At 35.7% G+C, this 25,822-nt stretch overlaps 1 long non-coding RNA gene across 1 annotated transcript in view; it reads left to right on the forward strand.

Annotated features, from left to right (window-relative positions):
• LOC114014550 (uncharacterized) overlaps nucleotides 1–25,822 on the forward strand; it is a 59,745-nt gene that overhangs the window by 11,545 nt on the left and 22,378 nt on the right. The window contains exon 2 of the long non-coding RNA XR_003558091.1: nucleotides 8,604–8,677. This is a non-coding gene — a long non-coding RNA (uncharacterized LOC114014550). The remainder of the gene's footprint in view (nucleotides 1–8,603; nucleotides 8,678–25,822) is intronic.

Here is a 25,822-nt window from a genome sequence, read left to right on the forward strand (position 1 = left end):
CTCTACTCTTAGATTATCTTTCTTACCCCTTTCCACATGCCAGCATTTGGCATTGGTTTGATTCTGAAGTGATTTAGAGAACCAAACAATCAAGAAACTATTGATTCTTATAATGTTAGCTTTTGATGCCTTATGTCTTTAAATGGCTTCAGCGCATAGTCAGTTGAGCATTAAGGGCCTCTTATGTCACTATCCAGTTGGTCAACAAGCCCAGCTTTCTCATAAAACCTTATCGTTAGCTAAAAGGTGAAGAGAATGGTACAGGAATAGTATGTTAGTTTGTATGAGGAGAATTTGAGGTTTGAAACATTTACATTTGAATCTGTAGAAGTTAAGATAAATTAATATTGTATATCAAAAAATTACTGAGGTAAGGGAAGAGATAACATTTTAATAACTAGAGTTCAGTGTCTCAGGTTAAAACTGACAGATATCATTCTCTGGGTTTTCTTGATTCATATTTGTTCAGAATGTCTTTTGCAAGTACGAAGATGAGAAAATAGCTTCTTTTAGATGAAGATATAACTGTGAACTCCAGCTTGTCATTTTCATAAAGAAGTGCCAGTCAGCAGAGTGACACAAGCAAATTATTGTGCCACATAATTCAAACAAGAGTTTTCCATAGGTCATGCAATTTGCTACGTGTTCTATCACTTTACTAAGTGAATTGGTAATCTATATTAAATTATTTTTATTTTTTTTCTACCATAACCTTAAATAACAAAGTCAATAATTATAAATTTGCCACAAAGTTTACCATAAAACCCCCACTTTTACAAACAATCAAGAATTGCAGGAACAGAATACATATAGAAAACTCAGTTTGATATTCTGTCTTGACATCTCTAAGTCCTATTTCCTCTGTGATTCCACTTTTAAGAACAACTTCTAAACAAATTTGAATCAAAAAGAACATAATTCAGACTTTCAATTACATTTAAAATGAAAGACAGACTTTGCAATATTCGGACAAGCTAGGGTAGTATATTTAAAAAGTATAGATGCTTTTTATATACAGAGAAAATACCATAGCAGAACCTGAGATGCTTTTCTGAGTTTATGAAAATCTTGAAAATACTGCCTGTGTTACAAGGAAGTTTTTGGTTTACAATATTTCCAGGTCAAATTTGTAAACTCATCAAATTTGGATTGCTTGCATTGAGAAAGTGAAATTGTAGTAGAATTGAATCTGAGCCTTTCATATTGATATTGTTCTTCTTCCCCACGTCAAACTCACTAAAATATTGATAGATTTCTCAATTGCACTGGTGAGTACAAACCTTTAAAGTAAAAGGTAAGGTAAAAGCTCACTGAATATTATTTTATTCTGTAGAAGATTTCTTTGTTATTATTTATTATTGGGTTTTGTTATTATGAGTTTAAAAAGTCCTCAGGAAGAAATATTTTGATGCTAGTGCATCAAACTGAGCTAAGAAATGCTAATGCTTTTAAATAATATTAAAATAATACTAATACTAATAATACTATTAATAATAATAATGTGCTTCTGAACATCTCTGAAAGTTCTTCAGTGTTAATGAAACATTGATGATCTTGTTATGTTACCTCACCATGAACAATCACAATGAAATCCACTTGGTGTTTGGTGTCCAAAGATTATTTTATTTCTGCTGTGTCTGCAATTAGAAGTTTTAGTCCACAGAGATGTTTTTAATACAGATTTATCAGAATAATCATGGCATAATCCCTGCCATGATATACTCACCAGAAGGGTATTTATGAAGAGTAAATGCTGATTTGCTTTTGAATACGGGCTATGAGAACCCTGCTAAGGAATGTGTAGTCCAAAATACCTAAAATCTCACACATAAAAGAAGGCTACTTAAATTCAGAAAGACTATATACATAATAAACACTATGTGTAAAGATCATTGGTTTTCACTATTGAAATTATTTTCAAAAGAATGCAAGGCATTTTTAGATTTTTTTAATATCTCAAATATTCTCAGGAAAATTTATCCTAGAAACTTTTTGGCTGGTTTTGAAATTGAGAAGGTAATATAATAAAATGTCAAGATCTTTGAATCTCTCTCCTGAGCTCTGCTCTGCTTAGTTCAACTATGTAAGTGAAAGACCTATGGCTTAAAACTTGGGGTGAGGGAGGAACTAACCATTAGGTGCGTTGAACTTTTGATTTTCAAAAGGCTTTCTTTCTTAAGACCAGCATCCTATTCCAACTACATGTAGTTTCAAAAAGTTCATACAGTAGTCATTCTCATCTGACACTATTATATGTATATCTTCCAGAATGAGAAACTACAGTAATGACTCTTCCTCCCCACCAACTGCCTTTGCATATCTTAACTCCTTCTTGTTCCACTTTCGACCTCTGAAAACTTCTGTTTTATCTCCCCTTCCACATCATCTATATAAAATGGTGACAGTTATTTTTACAGAAAACACCAACTGCATAAAGAGAGGATAATCTAAAAATGTGATTTTAATTGACCAGAAATAAATTTTTACATCTAAGAATGCTACTGGAGTTAAAACAATTTGTAAACATCTTAATTTTATTATTCCTTCAGCCTATTTGTGAGACACTGGTTTGGGCAAAAATTCTAGACTACAGCAAGAGACACAGAATACTGGGTGGAGGGTTGTTTTTTTCCCCATATTGTCTAGATATGCTCTAAATGAAGTGATTGTTTGTGGTAGAGAAAAGAAAAAAATCTTGACAGTCATTGAAGTCTGTTTTGTTAACAGGGTCCAAGACAAGTGTATATAGCTCACATTAAGGTCAATGGTTTTCAGAGCTTACTTAATGAAAGAGTGTGAAATAGATGTCACAGATGTCAAAAGGATTAAAAACACTGGAGAACTCCTTTCAGTCATGCTTATAGGATGATATCTTTCTAAGCTTTTCCTGGGAGACTACAGAAGAGGTTGAATTTGCCAAAAAAAGAACAAGGGTGGGAGAACAATCCAAATAGCTATAATGAATAAACTCTTTGCTATAGAGTGCTTATCTTGAATTCTGCTTTACTAGCTAAACAGCATAATTTGTATCACTACCTTCATAACATTCTTTCATGGATGATTAGATTAAAAAAGTATAAGGGTCAACATTATTTTACTTTAGCATGAACTTTTGTTTATTAGCAATCTCTTACCAAATGATGCTGTGTCAAGCACATGACATCTGGTGAATCAAAACCACATTTTTAAAAAGGTACCTTATCTTGATTCAGATATGAGACACTGGAGATAGTTATTACTGTTTATTACTGCACCACACTTATTCAGGAATACTAGTTTCCAAATGGAAATTTCCTTTTCAGTGGCTGCCTCTAGGTTTAGCAAATTGCTTACACGCACAGCAAAGCTTTCTACACAGCTCCTTTTAATTCTTTTTTATTGTCTCAGTGGTCTGTCTCACTTCGTTAAGGCACATGCATTTCAGGAATTTCAAAATCTAATTACAGAATAAATTAGATTGTTTTATTATGGTCCCATCCTCCTCATCTTGGTTATCAAAATGCCTGCTGATATCTGAAACACAGTTCCACTTTCTACAGGTGAGACCTGTATTTGTAGTTCTGAGATGTATGCCTTTTCATTTAACTGTATTAAAACACAGGCATGAACGTATCCTAGCCAAAGGAAATAACCTGTCTTGTTTAGTTACCACTCCAGCAGTGCCTGCAAACTTTATATGTTTTGCCAGTGTTCCTGTGTTATTTCAGACATCTGATAAGGTTTTCAGTAGACACAGTCAGAAGCAGCTTACTATATATGACTAAAGGTAGAAGTTATGTTCATGGTTATTTCTTTAGATGTGTCATGGAGCTAGAGTTTAAGCTATTGAAATTCTTTTTTGATTTGCACACTGGCAATTGCTTTAATAAAAAGTCTCGGTTTTCTCTTCCACACCTTGAATAAGTTTTGTGATATCTGAATTAGCAATCTCTTACCAAGAGATTTAGATCTCTTACCAATCAAAATTGAAGCAGATCTGCTGAAAATCCCCAAATCCTAATTCTAAGAGGTTGCAATCGATGCAAATTTCTGAAGAGCTCTGAACAGGAAGTGTTGTCAAGAAAAGTTACAGACAAGAACAAAGAAAAATTAATTAGCCTCTTAGTACAGTAAGTTCATTTCTTAATTTATGAAGCAAGCTCATTTTAAAATGGTAAAACTCAAAAGGTTTGTGACAAAATTTCCTATCATAGGCTGAAAAAATGCCTACTGTGATAACTGAAAATTCTTTAGACCCCACTGCCTGGTGTAACGTTCTAAACTTAATCACTTTTACAAATCAAGTTTTTTACGTAATGATTTCCAGAAGTCAATCCATGTGCTTCTGAAAAAATCCACACTTTAGGATTAGACCGGAAATACTTCTTCAAATGAATTACATCTCGTGTAAGTGGACATTCACATAGACATTAATTCAGTTAAGTATCTGTGTACTTCTAGTAGTGCAGCTATCACAAAACTATTTACTTTCATTTTCCAGAAAGAAACCTTGTATTGGAAGGAGCTACCTGAGGTTTTTTTGTTTGGTTGGATTTTGTCTTGCTCTTATTGAAGAGGAAGCATAGATCTATATTGACAATAAAAGGAAAAATTCTGAAGCTGTTCTTCCTAGGGACAAGTCCCAAATCTCAGCATTTCTCGAAGTTCCCTGTGAGACATTGTTTAGATCCATATTGACGGTCTCTACAGCAAGGGACTGATATTTGTTTGAATATGCAGACAGGAAAGAATTTATTTGGAAGATTTAAGAACAAAAGAATCACATAACAAGCCTTCTAATGCAGCTTCCAATGTTATCTAACAGTGACTGTCATCAGAAAAAGGCTCTCTAGGTGAAAAAAAATATATTTTACTGAACTTCTGTAGATTCCAACACAGAGGCTGAGAGAAAACAACAAAAACACCAGGTCATTTTCATGGAAAATTCTAAATGTAAATGTTCTAGGAAAAAAAAAATCTAGTATGATTGCAAACCTCCCATACGGTTCTGGTAACTGAATTTGGTTTTGCATGCCTTTTAATTGTTGTTATGGTTGTCACTGTTAATAAACCTGGCTCAATCTAGTAGATAATACAGTGACTGTACCATAATGCCCTATGCATTTTCCAAGCTGGCACATTCAGCTAATAATGTCATACTTCATACTCTCACACAATGGAGAAGGTTACCAAGAATTTTTGCAAATCTCATAGTTATCTAAAAGACTAACTGGATTATCCAGGATGGGGAATCTTTTGTTTGCTCAAGTGGTTTGTCCATGTAAGTATTTACAATAGAAGATTCCTGCAGTTACAAGCATGAGTTTACCACTGTGTGCAAGAAAGAGACAGGCCTCGGTAGCCAATTAAGAGATGCAGTGTAGTGATTGCTCCAGGCTGGAAAGATGTCAACATCAATTTCGGGTTTCTCACATTAAACCAATCAGCAATAGACTTTGTTTCAGCTTCTGGTCTCTTGTAGGTTTTTGGTTAAATTAAATTTTATAACAGGTAAATTGAACTGAGCCCTTCACCGTTTTGAAGAAGGTTTTCTGTTTGTGCAATTGAAGGTTAATAGGATGTGCAAATATCATAGGCATACCAATAATTCTTTTAAAACGTTTCACCTTCTGCACTCCCCTTCAAGTCAATTTCCTTCCACACAGAAGTGCTTCACACTGAGTTCCCTAGAGTTTAGCCATTTGAAAATATATAGCCATCATGAATATAAATTGTATTAAATATTCCTGGTTTTTAAGTGATACCCAAACAAGATGTGTTGTCCAATTTCATTTAGCTACAGTGATTTAATGGTTTCTGTAATTTAATCTTGTTTCAGAACAACTTCCCCTCCAACACAGAGAAGCAACACTTTCCAGCTCCTCTATTAAATTCATGGTTGCTATAGTAAAACATCTGAGAAAGTGTTCTGCTGAAAAAGCGGTAGAGACATTCCCCTTCTCCCACTATGTATGTATAAGGTATAAATATAGGCTTCAAGAGCAACTTTCATTTTTTTCAGATGAATATTAACTCTCAAGTACATCTGTTGTACGTTTCAAGGGCCTTATGTGCTTTTTTAGCCCTAACGGTGGTTTCCTGAGGAAACGATCAGATTCTGGTCTTCCTAGCTCAGACTTCTTCCTGCAAGTGTGACTGTAACTTTTCAGTGCAACAAAGCTCAGGGGAAGATAGCACACTTTTCCCACAACTAAGCCCTCAGATAAAATTTTCCTTCCCTACTAAACAGACAAGCCTTTCAAGCTGATCTAAAGAATAAATCATTTGGATTAATCTGATCCAGCCATGCATCAAGGCTGTTCTTTCTGTAAAAAAAAAAAAAAAAAAAAAAAAAAAAAACCAGGAAAGAAGACTCATCTGCTATATTTTGACAGTTCCAGGTCTCTGGACTATAATCATCACAACTGCTCTGATCAACCCGTGGAAAGGTGTCCTCATGAGTTGTACTGCTAGAATTATAAATGCAGTTTATGAGGTTTCCATACTATGGATGCATCAGAGAAGTTGTCTGTACAAACATGGACAGAATCCTCCCTGTCACATGGACAGCATCTTCCCTGTCAGACAGTCCTTAAAATCTGTCCAGATTTCCTGATGCTGTTAAAGACATCATAGGGGTGAAGATTTTATTTGAAAAAGCATTTGAAAAGAATCTGGGCACAGATTATTTCTGCTTCATACACTTCTTTGTCATGGACATTTAAAAACAATTGGTACAAAATTTGTCCTTCTACAATCGCATTTTCTCCTGAAAACATCTTAGCACCTAGTCTTGTCCTTTCCTTCGTCCTATATAGCTTAGTCGTAGACCTTCTGGCTGAATACAGATATCCTCTGCAAACAGGTGATTATGTGATCCTTTCAGAATCAGAACTTTAAAGATTTATTTATTTTTTTCATTGAGATACAATCAAACATGTAATTAGATCACAAGACCATTTCTAGAAGAGACCTTGGAGACTAGATACATATTCTCTTCAGCTCTTATGGGTTTGTTTACTTAAGACTATCTGAAATTTACATCACCAAAGTATTGTCAAATGAATGATGACCTAATTTGTGTATGAATGTAGGTCACTCTCAGTTTGCTGCTGCTTCTCATGAAGCTCCTGGTGCTATGGCAGACTGTAGCACCTTAATGCAAGCTTAATGCTAGCCTTGCCATTGTTAGTAGTATCATGCTTTATCTTGTACAGTTGCTCCCAAATTAAGTAACTAAATCCGCTAAGGTTACACGTTTGTTTGAGAGAAAACAGCTTTTTGTGAGTGTTTTGGTTTTTTTGCTTGCAACAGGAAAGTAAATGGAAAAATCCAATTAAAAATATGTTTGTTATCAATTGTATGAGTTGTATGTTTTTCACAGAAAGCAATACACCTGTACTCTAAGGAATCTCATCAGGTAGTTATCTGATTTTATTCTAGTACTTTGGAATATGCAATGTGTCTCCTCCATTCGTATTTTAACATCTCTGAATGCAATGCAAATGTTACTCTCCTTTGGCAAACGCTGTATTGCTCCATATGTATTAGCTGCTGGTTGCAACGACTGAATGCTTTGACTGTTGAAATTACCTTATACCTTTCTACCAACAGAATATATTAAGGCTTAAAGTTACTATTTGGAAAGAAAGTTAGCTACTTTTGTATGTAGCAAAGATATTCCATTAGAAGATACAGACATGCTTACTTCAGGAAGAAATTCTTGCTTCTTATTTTTCATTTCTTTTCTGAGTTAAATACTTCTATAATTTCTTGAGAAAAGAAAAAAAAAATACAAAACACAGGAGAGCTTTAAAGAACTTTTCTCATCAGTTCAGGATTACCTTGTTCTGAATTTGTTTTCTAAGGAAAGGAGCTGTATACACTCCAACTAGGCTAAGCTACCCAAGTTCATGACAAATGGAATAAGTAGAATTTCAGGCCAAAATAAGATAATGGAACATTTTGTCAGTAATATTTAAGAGTATCTTGGTCTGACAATAAGACTACTCCATCTAGAAAGATGATTCCAAGTATAAACAGCATGAGATACTTATGGTTTAGTTAAGGAAAAAGTAATCCTATTATATTACCCAGCTTCTGGGAATCAAGTTTTAAGTTGAAGACTGCATCTAGACTATTATGTTTAAACATGATGCCCAACAACATCTGACATGTTTTGTTGTCTTTGGTATATTTCAGCAATGCGTTGCACAATGCAGTCATCCTCTACATTAAAAAAAAAAAAAATAAAAAAAAAATCCTTTTTTGCTGTCTTGATATTATGTACTTTTTAAGATGTCACCCCTGTTCTGTTCTGAGAATAAGTATTTCCTGTTCATTCTCTGCATACCCTTGGGATATGTAGACTTCTTTGGCTCTTGGGCTTTCCAGTTAGGACATATGATTTCTAGAATATTTAGTCAGTCTACTGAAGTGTCAGTCTACTGAATTTAAAAAAAAAATCACTTGCACAGAATGCCTCGTCGTCCTTGATGATTTCTCTGTAACTTTCTAGTTAAAGGATTTTCTGTTTGAGATGGAGTAGCCAGAGAATAATATTCAAGATATGGACTCACCAGCTACTGTTAACACCACAAAGTTGTTTTCTGATTTATTCTCAGTACCTTTCCCAACGATTTTCCACACTGTGTTTTCTTTTTGACTGCTGGGGAAAACTGAGCTGACATTTTGAGAGGTAAGCAACTGTGGCTTTGAATTCTCTTTTGTAGGTTATCATATCTAATCTAGAGTCTACTGCTGCCTATAGGTACAGTGATGACTCAGCAGTTTTTTTCAGGTTGACCTCTTTTAGTGAAAAATAAGAATGCTTCTCCCTCCCAGTATAGTTTCTTGCTGCACGAGGATTAAAAAAGCAGTTGCCAAAATTCTGACTGAATTCCTCCATATTTAAAATTGTACTTGCATCGAGGCTTCCCTCTGCAGATCTCAAAATCCTCGAAAGACAATAACATTTCTGATCCAGCAAACAATTTTTCTATGTCTCTAAAATGATCTGTATTTTTTACTCTAGTTTATCTACTTTTCCTTTCTTAAATTTGTTCATTCCTTTCTTCTGTTTGTTCACATTTTGTATCACGGTACCTAATGGCTTTGCCATTTTGTATCCGTATTTCTTTATTCTTTATTTGCTCACTGTGGTATGTGATGCAGTTGTTGAACAACACTCTTTTCATCTGTTACTGTGAGAGCCTTTCCCTTCATAAAAAATTTGCTTGCGCTCTACTGATTTGCAAGGTCATGGTCAACAGAAATGGAGGTGTGTAAGAATCTGATGTTGAGGCACTAGACAAGATTACAATATTATTTCTTTGTGTATATATGTATATTTTATATATACATTTATAGATATATTTAAATATACAGACAATCTCTCTCATGTGTTTATATGCTTTAAAGGAATTGGTGCTGATATACTTGACCAGAAATAATTAAAATGAAAAAGTATTTAATAAAAATTACGTATAATTATGTACTTATATTAAAATTATAAATGGATTTATATAAAAGTTATAAATGGATTTATAGAAATTATTAAATTATGTATAAATTATGGGTTTATAAATTGTATGTTTAATATGTACAGAATTGTTTAGGGAAACAGTTAAGAAAGCTAAGAATTTTAAATACATATCAAGAACAAGTAAAATCACAGGTCATGTATGTTCATTGCTAAATACTAAAAACATTTCAGAAACCTTTGACAAATGCTTCTGTGCTGCATCTCAGTCAAGCACAGCCATGTATAGATTCTATATGATGCTGTAGCAAAGAAGTGAGAGACATCATGGCTAAAATTACACATTTATAAAATAGCTTGTTGATATAATGCATGCTAAAAAATCTTAAAAGAGCATCTCCGAATTCTCTGAATCCCTCATGTGAATTATTAGCACAGTGTTGAAATCTTAGGCAATGGTAAAGAATGAAGCACAGGGGATGACTCTAGGAATTATATAGCAGTTGGAATGCCATGTTAATCCTTAAAATACACTAAATGCCATGCATTTTAAGTACAGTAACAAATTTGTTCTTCTGGTGCATTACAATTCAATTAACCATTGGAACATGCTGCCCAGAAACCCTGTGGAAACCATCTTTGGAGGTTTTCATGACGTGATTTAACAAAGATCTAAGCAACTGGTCTGAATTCAGCGTTTACCATGCTTTATTCATAGAATCATAAAATGGCTTGGGTTGGGAAAGGACCTTAAAGATTAACTATTTCCAACCCCCCAGCCACGGGCAGGGACACATTCCACTAGACCAAGTTGCTCAAAACCCCATCCAACCTGGCCTGGAGCACTTCCAGGGATGGGGCAACCTGTTTAATAACTTCTCTGGGCAACCTGTTTTGATGTCTCACCACCCTCACAGTAAAGAATTTCTTCCTAATATCTAACCTAAATCTACCTCTTTCAATTTTAAACACTTGCCCCTTGCCTTGTCACTACAGGCCCTTGTTGAAAGTTGCACTCCAGCTTTCTTTCAGGCCCCCTCTAGGTACTGGAAGGCTTCTAGAAGGTGTTCCCAGAGCCTTCTCTTCTCCAGGCTGAACAACCCCAACTCTCTCAGCCTGTCTTCATAAAAGAAGTTCTCCAGTCCTCTGATCATCTTTGTGCCGCTCGTCTGGACTCACTCCAACAGGCCCATGTCCTTCTTATGTTGAGGGACCCAGAGCTGGATGCAGCACTCCAGGTGGGGTCTCACCAGAGTGGAGTAGAAGGGGGAGAATCACCTCCCTCGACCTGCTGGCCGTGCTTCTTTTCATACAGATCAGGATTCAGTTGGCTTTCTCGGCTGGTCTCTGCTTGGACATTGAGCTGTTGACCACAACTTTTTGAGTGTGATATCTAGCTAATTTCTTATCCATCCATCCAGTGGTCCAACCATCAAATCCATGCCTTTGCAGTTTAGAGGCAACAATGTCATGTGGGACTGTGTCAAATGCTTCGCACAAGTCCAGGCACATAACACCAGTTGCTTTTCCCTCATCCACCAGTGGTGTAACTGTTTAAGCAGAAGGTTAGTCTCAATTACTAGTTTGAGAATTGCTCACTCTTTATAATTTCTTGCAATTTTGTAGCTGGCGCAGAAGGACATTTGGCAAGATACTGTATAGTGAGGAATGACTCATGTTAGGTTTAGATGAAATTTGGAGGGAAGTATTTATTCACAATATTCAAAACCAACAACAAAGATAAAACTGTGACACTGACAGAGAAACATAAAACGAATGTTCATCCTGTTCACATGAATGCTTTAGTTCTGCAACAAATGAGTATGTAAGTGAAACAGGAGATGGGTGTATACAGTATCTCCCTTTTACTGTAACAGTGTAATCATTGTGGAACTCATCTTCAATCTTAAAATCAGAAAGCTCTCCTGGTTAATTTTCCCAAAGACCTATTGTAATCCTTCTTTTAATGCATGCTTGTTTGAGGTCCTGCCCTCTCTTGCTCCATATACTGCACCTCAGATTGGGTACTGCTTGGAATAGCTAGAAATATCCCATCTCACCTTTAAATCCCTCCAGGAGGATTTTAATTTTCCACCCCAGTTTAGTTTAACACTTTTATATGCAAGATGTTTTCTAGTCATTTGTCTTTACTTATACGGCTCAAGCGCATCTTTGTGTCATCACATGCTTAACTACCAAAATACCTCTCCTTGTCTCAGTGGGGCATAAAACTCTCTCCTCCTACTTTGCTGTTGGTAGTGTGCATGTGCATGTGTGTTGTTTAATACGAAGTACTTCCTTCAGCAGATTCTTTCTGAATCAGCCTGCTCTTTAACATACTTAATGCCAACATCTTGATAGAATAAATGCACTGATTTAGATGAGAGACAAGCATCACCTTGGTACACCTCCAGGTAAACGGTGGGTTTGTGTGACTGAGCTTCACCATCTCTTTCTGAGATACTGTACATTAGGAAATCAGATTAGATAGTTTCCTTGTGCACATCAGGTTTTAAGTGTAAGAAATTTAATTCTTACAGATGTTTTTTTGTGTGCCTGTTCACAGATATCATTCACATTCTGGGAATTGTCTTCACAGGTCCTTTACCATAACCTGTTTCTCTATATGGATTGCTCAAACAATGCAGTCTCTCATTTACATGTAAAAGTTTTATAGCAACATCTCTATATGTGTTGTTATCGTTACTAGACTGACTTGGTTTGGAGCATGACAAATAGAATGAGTTTGTTCAGACTTGAGCCAATGGTTTCATAAAAGACATTTTCTAACTCCCCATTAAGAAGAATAAATGAACACAGTAAGGAAGTGTAAGTGTTCAAGACAGTGAGATAAATCTTCCACTTTTCCTCAATAACAAAAATATATTTGCTACAATTCTCCATTAACTCAAGGCAGAGATGATACTGACTTATTAACACACACTGGGAATTCATGCAGATGACATGTTTTTTCTTTTCACAGTTAAAAATGTTTTCTTTTATTTCAATAGCACTGGTTGTGCCAAAAGGACTATATTTTTAAGATATGCATATCTGTAAACCTTAAACATTATTTCTGCTACTATTATCATAAAATATGGTTTGGTATGAATGCATATCCAGTTAAAATATCTTTATTTTCATCTCAAAACTGAGCTATGTAAGTTTAATCTCATTCATGTTGTCTTTGGTGAGATCAATAGCAATCTTAATTTACTAACAGAAAACATTAAAAGACTTTCCATGAATATTAAGCAAAACAAATCAATATGAATTTGTAATTAATTACTTGTTCTAGACAAAAGAAACCATGATTTTAATTTCTTGAAATGTCTTTCAAGTTCATGAAGATGATACAGTTCTGTTGTGTTTATATTGTGTTTATTCATAATGTTGCTGATAGGGGAAGGGCTACCAAACCCCATACCCTACCAGAAATCTTGTACCTTTATGTGCTTAAGGATATGAGACAGAATTAGTTAAATGAAATTGCAGCCATCCTTTCTCTCTATCAGTGAGAGGTAATTAATGTAAATCATAGAAGACAGCAGCATAAATTAATATAGTTCAAGAATTTTGTTTGTAAGAAATAATTTTCTGGAGGCAACTGTTTTATGGTTGGTCTATATACAGGAGGAGATAAAGGTAGTGTTTATCATATTTTCTCAGTTTCCATCTAAATAGAAGTTAGTATTGAGTCTGCCTCAAACTAAGAGCTTTTCAGGAAAGGAATCATTACACAGATTCCAATCAGTCATCCCACTGTAAATCTGGATTGCCTCTATTGAGCTCACCAGTGTAAATCTGGAATTACTGCAGTGTAATTTGGCACATGCAGTATAACAAGACAAAACCCCCAGTGGCGTGATACAAATATATCTATATATGCACATAAAAATCATAATTCCTTCTGCAATGCATTTAGCAGATCTGTGTAAAGTTCTTCACAAAGGAGTGTGCCAGAGAAGCAAGTTAAATGATATGTACAATGTTCCAAGCTACCACTGCAGAAGCTGATTTTTCTGTAGCTGGTCTTTGTATCTGCTCACTACGACAGTAAGCAGAAGCATAGACAGCCTAAGAATCACTTCAGGAACTGCATGATATAATGGAAACAGTCCTTGTGTGTACACATTCTGTAAATAATTTTAAATGGTTTAATTAGGTAAAATAATCTAAAAAGTGCTATTTACTTTTTTTCATAAATCTCTTTTTGAACTTGAAGTATTTGTTTTTACCATCACTGAACCTAGAAAATATTGAAATCAAACCCAAAGATTTCATAGATTACATTTGTCTTTCAAGTAAGGAACTTTTCCTTGTTAATACTCCTGTGTGTATAGTCAAAATATATACAGTTGTGTGATAGGAGATAAAATACTATTCCCATGAATTAGGATGGCTGCAATTCACAAGACAGGCAAAACTGCCAGTGATTTGTATAGTTTATCCTTGGACTATGTTTCTTTAAATTTTTCATATTACATGATATCTGACTTTATTTCAGTATAGAATTCATGACTCAAAAAATCATATTACAATAGTTTCTCTAAGTAAAAAGATAAAAAGGTCTATTTTCCCAGATGCTTTAGTTCCTGTTTATCGGTTTTGTAAACAAAATAAAGCTAAATGAAAAGCAACCTCGATTTAAAGCCCAAGATAGACCTTACATATGTAAAAGTGACACCCAAGAAATATAGTTTTTTGTAAATACAATTTATTTTGGAAAACTGTTATGGACTCTGTGTTTGGGAAAGGTCATTGACAAGTGAAATAAGAAGACTCTCCTCCTTAGGCAATTTGACAGGACAGTATTTCCTCCTAGCTTTGGAATCTGCCTTAGGATTGAAGGAAAATAGATACCATAACTGTACACATGAACATTCTGTGAGGAAAAAAATGCACAACTAACTCTATCTACAGTGTTATGAAGGTCTTTACTAATTTTCTAGCTATACAAATACATGAACCCCACTAGCCAAACTAAACCCACTCCACCAATAATAAACAAATTCTAGAACATTTACAAACCATTAAATATTAAAAAACATTCTAATAGTCTTGAAATCTGCTGTTCATTACCTCCTGCCCCTGCGCCAAATGCAAATACACACAATGTTCACTGGCTAGTTGCCAGTATCCCAAACAACTACCCACTTGTTAAATTATATGTGGCATTTTTAAACTGACAGCCTTGTCAAGTCTCTCAAGTCTGCTTCTAGGAATCTGTCAAATAAAATATGTATTAAATAAGAAAATATTATATGTTGTGCTCTAAACACAGTGCCTTTCATAACAGGAGAGTGAGTATAAATGAAAGAAGTGGAAAAAAATAGCTGCTGTGCTGCTCATGGAGCTGGAGATACATTCCAAATGAAGGGTAAATAAGCAGCACCTTATTTCATGAGCTTTATCTAAAAGGAAAGATGTCTATTCATCCTGTTTACAGTGCATTTTTTTCATCCTCATTTGCACATATCACTCTCCTCTGTTCATTAAATATTTTTGATAAGCATTGAAGGATAAAATCTAGCTTTATTACAAAGGTATAGGGGCTTGTCTTTAGTTAACTTTTACTTTAAAAAGTGTATTAATTAACAGAAACACATGGAATCAGGTCTGGCATCTTGCAGAGGGTAACTTTATTTATTTATTTATTTATTTATTTATTTATTTATTGAGGGTGGTTGGAGGAGTTTGTATACTAAGATTTCTGATACCCCCAGCAAGTTTCCCAGTTTCCTCCTATTTGAAATTATTGGAATTTCAACAGCAAGAGACAGAATTTCCAATTTAAAAAGAGTTTTGAGGGCCCTTCATCATCCTGGGTCCATCTATGTGTTGTGCTATCCCATCCTGTCCCTCTCCCTTTCCGGAATATTTAAGATTTTGGGGGTGCTTAACAGTTTAAAACCATTATGAATAAATTAATTTTTAAATTTACATAACAATTTAGATGAAATTGTGATGTTTTAATAGATCAAATAAATCAAGAGTATTTGATTTGCTCAAGCATTTTGTCTCTAATCATCATGATAGCCTAGAAAAGCAAGCTAATGAGAGAAACAAAATCCTTCACTTGAATCATTGACAGATGTTGGAAAAGTTTGCATCTGAACTTTGTGGAGCATACTTTTTTTTTGCTTAATGAACTCAAGCTTTGTTAGCCTACCTAAAAAGTAGTAAAATAGAGGATCTTCAAATGCATTGCATACATACCAAAGCTGTGGAAAAACTTTACTGCTCCTGAAGTTAAATACAATGCAATTGATGCATCATTAGAGATATAAAGTTGGAAGTTAAATTAGTTATTGAACTACCTGCAGGCTGATGTCATCTATTTAATTGTGACTGTAAGACTGACAATCACATAAATCCTCATATCACACCAGAATTAGTTCAATATCTCAAGCAGATAGATACTGTTGTCCTTGAAAACACTGTTAAGACAAAAAGGTTGTTTTTTGTGGGGCTTTTTATTTATTTATTTCTGAATGACAAATAATCCCAGCTGCAGAAGGATGGCTGTACTGGATTTGAAGAAAACAGGGTGCATGTGTCCTGTGTCATGACATCACAAGAAAAGTTATGTCTCATAATCATGATGGTCCAGGTGGTCCATGTAAACAGAATCATCACAGAATCATAGAATGGTTTGGGTTGGAAAGGACCTTAAGGATCATCTATTTCCACTGCCTTGTCATGTGCAGAGACACCTTCCAATAGACCAGGTTGCTCAAAGTCCCATCCAACCTGGCCTGGAGCATTTCCAGGAATGGGGCACCCATAACTCTGGGCAACCTGTTCTCATTATCCTCACAGTAAAGAATTTCTTCCTAATACCTAATCTAAATCTACCGTCTTCCAGCTTAAAGCCATTCCACCTTGTCCTATCACTTCACGCCTTTGTAAAAAGTCCCTCTCCAGTTTTCCTATAGGCCCCCTTTAGGTACTGAGAGGCTGCTGTATGGTCTCCCCAGAGAGTCTTCTCCAGGCTGAACAACCCCACTCTCGCAGGCTGTCTTTACAGGAAAAGTGCTCCAGCCCTCTGATCATCTTTGTGGCCTTCCTCTGGACCCACCCAAGCAGGTCCATGTCCTTTTCTTGTGCTGGCAACCCCAGAGCTTTCTTTTTAATTTCTTCCTATGAATTTCTTCATAGTATCTAGTCTAAACCTACATTCTTTTAGTTTAAAACTACTAAGCTATCATCTCGTGAATGCACATGCACAATCCTACAGTGACTCAACAACTTCTAAGTTAAAAATTTTGCTGGCTTTACTTCCTTGTTTTATGTGATTGTATTGTTGACATATTTTCCCTTTTTTTTTTTTTTTATTTTTTTCCCCCTTTCCTAATGGCATGGCTATTCATACAAGATACGGGATAACATACAACTGGTCTAGGACTTGCCCCAGTCTACACCTGATATCCTAAGAAAAGTGGTGTGCTTATCCCTGTTCCACTCATAATGCTCAGAAGACCCTGCATATGGGTAATAACAGAGTCAATAGTAAACATACTGCAAACCCATTTGCTAAGTTGCTACTTCAGACTTGCTTCTGTTAGGAAACTTGGGATAATGTTGGAACTGGTAAGACAGATTGGTTTAATAATGCATTCCAAATGAGTTGTTGGCCATGTTTCCTATGACAGATTCAATGGCTCAGTTGCAGGCACTTTTAATAATGCATTCCACCATAGCTATCAGCCATGTTTTCTGTCACAATGGCTCAATTACAATCACTTTTTTAAGCAACATTTTATCTACATATTGCTGTCTGTGTACAGTGAAGTAGAGGGTAGTGTCCTACTCTGCATCTTCAGGAAAAGAAAGCCCACTCACTGCATAAGTTCATGGATAATACAGGAGTTACTACTGTGTCTTTCTCAAGCAGCTGCATTTTCATAGAGCTTTGTATCAGTAGTATGCATATTTATACTTTAGAAGATACTTATAAACATAGCTTGCTTAACACACAGAAACAAGACAAACATCTTTCTGAAAATGCTGTTTCATGATGTGCTATTTCTTGCTGAAAACAATTTTTGAATTACAAGGAATGATACTTGGGAGATAGCTTTATTACCCTGTACAAGTTGATTTATTTCAAATAAATTCCTTTGTGATGAAACAGGCATATTTCAAAATTTCCACCAAATAAAACATTGTGTCTGGAAATTAGCTCAGACATGTTCCAACCAGGAGCTGTCACAAATTACTACTATGACCGCTGGGATATAGCGAAGTGAGGTGAATCTCTGGCTTCAAATACGGTTTCTAACTTTCTCACAGTAAGTTTTATTGTAACATTACTATCAAAAAAAACCCCCACCAACCAAACAACAGGCTTTAATACATTTGATCTTTTCCTATTATTTTAATCCATGTAATTCTCAAGAGAATTACAAGTGCTTCAGACTGGTCCAGAAATTGGGCAGGCAAACTGAAGAATATCAAGTATAAAGCATGCTTTTGCTAGTGACCAATGGAGCGTGAGCCAGTGATTTCCTGCAAACACCTGTGCTTGTAAAGAGACACACCATCATGGAGCTCTCTCTTCATCCTCTATTGAAAGAAGAACCCAAAGGAAGGCAGCAAAGTGTGTCCCCCTTTTCTCTGCCTTTCTGTACTCTAGTGACTGCTGTCTACGTAATAGCATAAGTAAGATTTTAGTAAAAGAATATGCATATAGTTAGCTGCTGCTCAGAGAGAAGCATGTTCCTTTTAAATTATGTTATTACAAAAAAACAAGTCCAGCTATATGGCAGCCTGAAGCCCGACACTGATTCTCTTTTTTCTTAGCAAGGGTTGAATGTCATGGGTTGAATGGTTTTGATATCTAAGCTAGCATTCAGTTCATTCAAACTTCAAACAGTTCTATGCAGAAAATTATACTCTGGATATAGGCATAACAGGACAATGAACTTGGAATAATTTTGAGATCAGCCAAGTCAAAGACCAAGTAAAGATAATAATTTGGAGGTGTGAAATCTTCTAATGGTAGTTAGGAATATTAGTGTGTAGATTTTTTTTTTTCTTTAAAAAAAATATCATTCTATGAGCTTCTTTTTAAATTAATTTTTGTTATTTTTTTTAATATTTCATTTTTGCTATCGGTTATTTACTGAGCAAGCAAGATTAAGTAAAAATGAGAGAAGAGTTTTTGAAGCTTCTTTTAAGGATGCAATTTGTGTTTGACAACTTACGTGTATTTCTATGTGAGTGTGTGGTGAAAGGGACAAACTAAAAATGTTAATATTGCAAGTATAACTCACATATTCTTTTATTTTCCCTCATTAAGTTTATACATAAAAATTGTTCAATTCAAGTTCCACTGCAGAGTAGACATTTTTAATGATAAATGAATTAATTTATTAAAAATAATGTAAAAGTGACATTTATCTTTTATAAAATGATGTTATTTCAGTAATCTTTTTCTTTCCCCCTGAAATGTAAAAAATCATGGTTGCTGAATTTTGTAAATGAAATTATTATTTTCTGACAAGTTTTTTATGAGTCATTTAAACTACAGCATTGAATAATTACACTAGCTTATTTTATTTGCTGAATGTGATGTAAAGTATGATTAAAAAGAAACACAGTGACAAGTCTTTGTTTGAGTAGTGTTTCTTTTTCCCCCATTGACAAGTTTTTTTTCCATTGGGCATCTTCTTTTCCCTGATAAAATAATATCCAGTTTAATGAATGTTCAGTCTGTCTCAGCTAAAAATCTACATTTTTGGGCCTGATCCAAAAAGAAGTGAAATCAATGAAAATCTTTCCATTTGTTTCAGAGGGCTTTGATTCAAGCTTTTAGCTAAGCAGCTGTTTGGTACTTCTAAGCAGTATAAATCACTCTTTTGGAGGATATGCATTTTTCTGTACTATACAGCTACTTTATGTAAATTTTGAGTTTAATGGCAACATGTCTTTTTACAGGTGACATTCTCCAATTTCATCCTGTGTGCCTAATCTGAATATAACTTGTAATAGGGATAATTGTTAAAATGTGATAACTAATTCGACTAAAGTAAAAAACAAGACTGTCAAACCAGAAATGCTAAATAACACTGTTTCCAGGAAGCAACTAACACTGGTGACATTGTCATCTCTTCCTGTAAAAAGCTATGATGAAAATGAAAGATCTCAAATACAAATTCAGATGATTCATGTCAAATGCAGCTTTTAAAATACTGTCAGGATAAATGAAAAATGTAATGTCATTTGCAGCCAACTCTACATAGTTCTGCCATTAGAAACAGTTGAGGTTAAAAATAGCTATTTTTACACAAAGCCAATACTATATGTGAAACAGACAATGTAAGTTTTCTCCCATCAAAAACAGTCCTTACATACATACAGTACGTCGGGGAGAAAATGTTAAATACAACAGGAATACACTGGAAAGGGTAACAATACCTCCATTCATTAAAAGATATTGTAGCAGGAGAACATTGCTAATAACATTATTGTTCTCAAAATGGTGCGCTGGTCCTGAATGGTCCTAAATGAGACAGACTGTTGGTCTAACACTCCATGGACTAATAGTATACCGTAGTACATTGGCTAGCACAAAAGTTTTGCTATATTAGCATAGCACTACTTTCCAGAAACAGGGGAATGGTTGAGTCATAGATTGTGTGTATGGCCTCAGTCTGCTGTAGTTCTGTACAGACATTGTATTGCTTCCCTTCTGCTCCTGAATGTGGATTGCTTTTCTCTTCCCATGCCCCATTTCTTTGTTACCTCTCCAAACTTTCAAGCTATGAAAAGGTGTAGCTCTTAGAAAAAGCACTGCTTATATTCCAAGTTTCATTTTTTTTCCTGATAAAAATACTTCAGATGTTGTATACTATGCTGAATATTAATCTCTTGCACCCACTGGAACAAAATACTACAATGTTCTTAAACAATGTTTGCAATTAAAAGAGCATGCAGATCATTGTTCTGTCCAGCACATTATGGTCTGGGAAATAAACTTTTCCCTTAATTGCCTAATGGGCTTAAATAGTTGGGGTTTTTTTTCTGTTAAAAATCAAAGACCAATGTCATTTTAACTTACAAGGGTGCTTCTGAAATTCTGAAAGACTTTGCAGGAGCTCCATGCTTATGTTTAACCTTCTCAGTAGGAAATAATTTAATTCAGATTATTTAATAAAGATTTTTTTGTGGTTGTTTTAAAAAGTTACTGGATGTTAGTAAAATGACTGTTTAAGCCCATTTTTGCAAAAGAGGGTTAGAAATGTCAGTTTGGCTTACAGCTAGGATAAGTTTCCCTTGTCTGTCTTGTACCTTGAACACAGAATAGCACACAGTGTCACAGGATGGTTGAGGCTGGAGGCACTTCTGGAGATCTTCCAGTCTAACTCTGTGCTCAGAGGAGGGTCAGATAGGGCAGGTTGCTCAGGGCTATGTCCAGCCAAGTTTTGACTGTCAGCAAGCATGGAGGGTCCACAACATCTCTGGGCACCCTGTTCCAGTGTTCGCCCACATTAGAAGTGTTTACTGACACTCAGACAGTGTTTCCTGTGTTTCAGTTTGTGCCCATTGCCCCTAGTCCTGTCACTGAGCACTGATGAGAAGAGCCTGGCTCTGTCTTCCTTTATCCTCCAAAGGGGTATTTATACACAGGGACAAGATCCTCCTGAGCCTTCTCGTCTCCATGCTGAGCAGTCCCAGATCTCTCAGCCACTTATATGCCAGATGCTACAGTGCCTTAGTCATCAAGAAACTACAGGAAGGGCTGTTTCTTGTGGTATTCCTGTATAGCGTCACCATAAATGCTGGCACACAAGTGAGAAAGGGTGGGTCAGTGAAACAATATTTCAGTAATGTCAGAACCAGTCCTGGCATGACAGAAATATCACTTTATGTCTATTGTTCAAAATAACATATTTCCAAACCCGTATTAATTCCTGTATGACCTACTTTCAACAACAGCTCTTATTTCAGCAACAGAAGATTCAGATCTCCGAGTACTTCATATTGCAACTTAGTGAAGTGCCAGCTTCTCATAATCACACCAAACACAAGCAGCAAAATTAGATGTGATTGTTGTCGCATTCGACTGTATTCATACCAACACACATTTTTTCTTCTTGCCCGTACCTAAGGCTTTGACCTTTCTGAGTCACTAGGAAAACTGAACCTGATAGGCATAATTATTGAAGTAACTCCTAACAAAAAAAGAAAAAGTGGAACGGAAATCTGTGGCCATGGAAAAGTTGAAAATAACTGAAATTTCAAGAACTCCAGCCTGTGTAGCACAGATTGGGAAGCACTCACAGTAACAAATTTGGTTTTGGTTAGATGAATACAAATGACTGACTTATTTGGTAGCAGTTTTCAAACACAATTTTCTTAGGGATTTTTGATTTTGATTTTCTGTTCCCTGTTTGTTATAACAAGGTAAAAGAACTTGGGGCAGATGGGAACCCACTAAAAACTGGGTAAATTGTTTCTGAGAGTGTTCTTCCATCTGTTTCTATTTTCTTCTATTTTGTGACTTTTTTCACTCCCTTTAAATGGTAGCCAAATAAGAAGGAACAAATTTTTGGATCTGTTCTTAGAAAAAGATTTTTTTTTTTCTTTGGTTCAAATGCAAAGCCTGCAGATCCTTTCCTCAACAGCTGCAAAACATGACATAAATTGGGCATCAGTATATATAATTTTAAAAATACAAAACTCACTTTTCATGAAATATTTTGTATTATTTCTTTCCTACACTGAAAAAATATATATGGAGAAAAATATTCATCCTTCTGCTGAAACATATTGTACTTGTAGAAGGCAAATGGAGCATGTTTGTTCTATGAACTTTTTCCTCAAACTTTTGTTTTCATGCCATGTGATGGGATATGGCCACTGAATATACTTCTAATATTAATTAAAATTTGTTAAAATTACTAAAGAATTTACTATGCTACTTCAGTACGGATTGTAGGACAGTGCAACAGTAAATTATAGCTTGTCTATACAGAGACTAGTTATTTTACACTTTTCTAATAGTAGTAAAGACATTAACTGTTTAAAAGGCTTAAACCCACACTCTTCTGGTATTTAATAGAAATTTCCAAAATGGAGCTAAAAAATATTAAATTAATAAAAAATTTCTTCTTCAGAGCCTTTGGGAACTTCTGGAAAGTCTATTTTGGTATAGATTGCTTTCATAAATTAACATCAGCTCAAACAGTGTCTGTGAAATGATCCAAAACTTTTTTTTTGGGGGGTGGGGGGCACGAAATGGGTAACTTTTCAATTTCCTAGTACTGTGACTTCATGACATATATATATGTATAGTATCATGTCTCTTTCTAGAATGAACAGGTGCTATTCTGTTGTCATGATTTCATCACTACATAGAGAAAATCACGATTTATATGAACAAACACTGGAAATGTGAATGTTGGGTGGTGGGTTTTTTTCAATTCAGCTGATGCATTTCCTGCTATTTTTAAGGCTGAGTGCTCAGGACAGTCTAAAAAGTTAAAATTCATTATACTTAATGAAGCGTGTGAATTTATAGGATTTCTGTAAAGTCAGATGGGGGCAGTAAAAGTAATACAGTACAATAACCTAACAAATATTCTAGATTAATCTCTTCTTCTGACAATGTGAAATCTAGCACTACAATGTAAGGTTAAGAATACTTAAAAAACGTAAAAGCTTCTAAATAGAAGGCAGGAAACATCTGAGAATTCAACATACTCTGTAAACTGTTAGAAGAACAAAAGACATTTCTTCTGTAAAAGCACATCATCTGGCACAGTGTATGGTTACGTGGGCTATTTAACCCTTTCATTATGTGAATATTTAAATGTACAATGTCCTTTAATACTCAGAAATCAACATCTGTGTTTTGTGTGGGGATAGTTACTGAACAGTAGAGATATAATGGCATAACCTAGCTGTAGCGCTGAGGTATAAGTTACAAATAGACTTACTGATTTGTTCTTTTTTTAGGTAGTGTTATGGTGAACTAAAAAAAACAAGTGTGACTATTAAAGAGATTTAAAAAAAAAATGAACAAATTATTAGAAATTTGTGTATTTGATTTGTGTAGAAAGGTTTTGGTAGCGGGCAGGCTGCAGGAGTGGCTTCTGTGAGGAGCTACTAGAAGCTTCAGCGTTGTCCAATACCAAAGATGAGCCCATCTGTGACACTGGTAGCACCTCTGTAACAACATATTTAAGAAGGGAGAAAAAACTGCACAACAGCAGCCAGGAGAGAAAAGTGAGAATATGTGAGAGAAACAATTCTGCAGACACCAAGGCCAGTGAAGGAGGAGGTGCTCCAAACACCGGAGCAGAGATTGCCCTGCAGCCCATGGTGAAGCCCACGGTGAGGCAGGCTGTGCCCCTCAGCCCGTGGAGGTTAACGGTGGAGCAGATACCCACCTGCAGCCCGTGGAGGACCCCATGCTGGAGCAGGTGGATGTGTGAGGGAGATTGTGACCCCATAGACAGCCCTCCCTGGAGCAGGTTTGCTGGCAGGGCTTGTGACCCCACAGGGAACCCATGCTGGAGCAGTCTGTTACTGAAGGACAGCACCCCATGGGAGGGACCCATGTTAGAGCAGTTTGTGAAGAACTGCAGCCCGTGGGAAAGACCCATGTTGGAGGACTCTCTTCCATGGGTGGGACCCTACACTGGAGAAAAGGAAGAGAGTGCAGAGGAAGGAGCAGCAGAAACAATGTATGATGAACTGACTGCAACCACCATTTCCCACCCCCCTGTGCCACTGAGAGGGAAAAAGTAGAGAATTTTTGAGTAAAGTTGAGCTCAGAAAGAAGGGAGGTATGAAGGGAAAATGTTTTAAGATTTGTTTTTATTCTCATTATCATGAAAAAATCACCACCATCAGCCAAAATTTGCCTTTTGTAGTGCTACATAGAGTGCAGTAGTCTTTGTGCCTCAGTTGTGGAGCTGTGTCATAGTGAAGTCAGTTCACATGCTGCATGACATCTATACTACCTTAAGTGATAATTAAGGCATCATAACAAGAGCTGATTACGATTTCACTACACACTAGAATTGGTGCAGATCCTCATATGCATATACAATTTCATCTTCTGAATTCTGTCTGTCCTACTTTTCTGAAAAGATACCTTTAGTAACATAGCCTTTACCTTCTGGATGCAGTGAAAATGTGGGTGTGATTATAGAGCTGAGTGTTAAGTTAGCAATGGACATATATATGTATATATGTATACACATCCATTGTCCATACCTATACATATATATATATATATGTAGATAGTGCAACATCTATTTTGAACACCAGTTCACAAATTTGACACCTGTCTGGCATACCATTCCAACTCTCCCTAGCAACATACCAACTCTTCACAGTAACAATCCATCTGTCTGTGTTACCAATCCAACTGTTCACAAGAAAACCCAAAATCTTTCCAGGATCAATCAGTCTTGATATCCTGCCAAGCTATGTTCCCCTCCATGCTAAAAAGACACAGGTTCTTATGCAATAAACTACTGTATTTTTTAAAAGGTCAGATCTGTTGTGGTCCACTGGTCTTGAGACAGTCATGTAGCTCAAATTTCAGTTACAAAAATTAGATAACTAAAAAGGACAGAGGAAAACTAATTAAAGTTGAGGACCTGTGCCAGATAAAACACAATAATATTTTTTAGAAATCATATACTCTTACAACGCCTTCAACACTGGGCACATCTCCATATGGGAGTACAATGCATAACTTTGAACTGAAATTGAAAACAAGATAATTTTTTGCAATCATAGAGCACATTTCACACTAGAAAATATGCAGTATTTCTTTGGGTGAGTGCTGAGTACTTCAAATATATTGCAAAATTCTAAATGTAATTATCTGTATTCATTTCTGTCTCTCTCTCTCTAACGTTATGAAAATAACCATTTATGCATGTCATTTACCCTATTTCTAGTCTTATTTATTCTGTCTTTAAGCTCCAGTGACTCTGTGGTTCCCTGTTCCATTTTTCTTTATCTCACAATACAGGATCACAGAATAATTCCAGTGCTTTGTTTTCTATCGTCCCAAAGGATAAAAGAATCTGACAGGAACCTCAGGAGATCTCTAGGGCACCCCACAGCCCGAAGCAGAGCCAGCTATGGGGTAAGACCAGGCTGTTCACAGCTTGGTCCAGTTGTGATTTTAAATCCCCCAAGAACAGAGATACCACAGCTTTCAGAGCAACATGCACCACTGCCTTACTGTCCTCACAAGGAAAAAGTTTCTTCTTATATCCAGTCTGAAATTGTCTTGTCTCAATACACAACTGTTGTTTCTTTCTTTCTCTCCCTGAACTTCTGTGAGGAGCCTGGCTCCACCTCCTTGATGACCCTTGTGTCAGCTGTGGG

This window comes from Falco cherrug, chromosome 2 (assembly GCF_023634085.1).
Source record: "Falco cherrug isolate bFalChe1 chromosome 2, bFalChe1.pri, whole genome shotgun sequence".
NCBI classification, from domain to species: Eukaryota; Metazoa; Chordata; class Aves; order Falconiformes; family Falconidae; genus Falco; species Falco cherrug.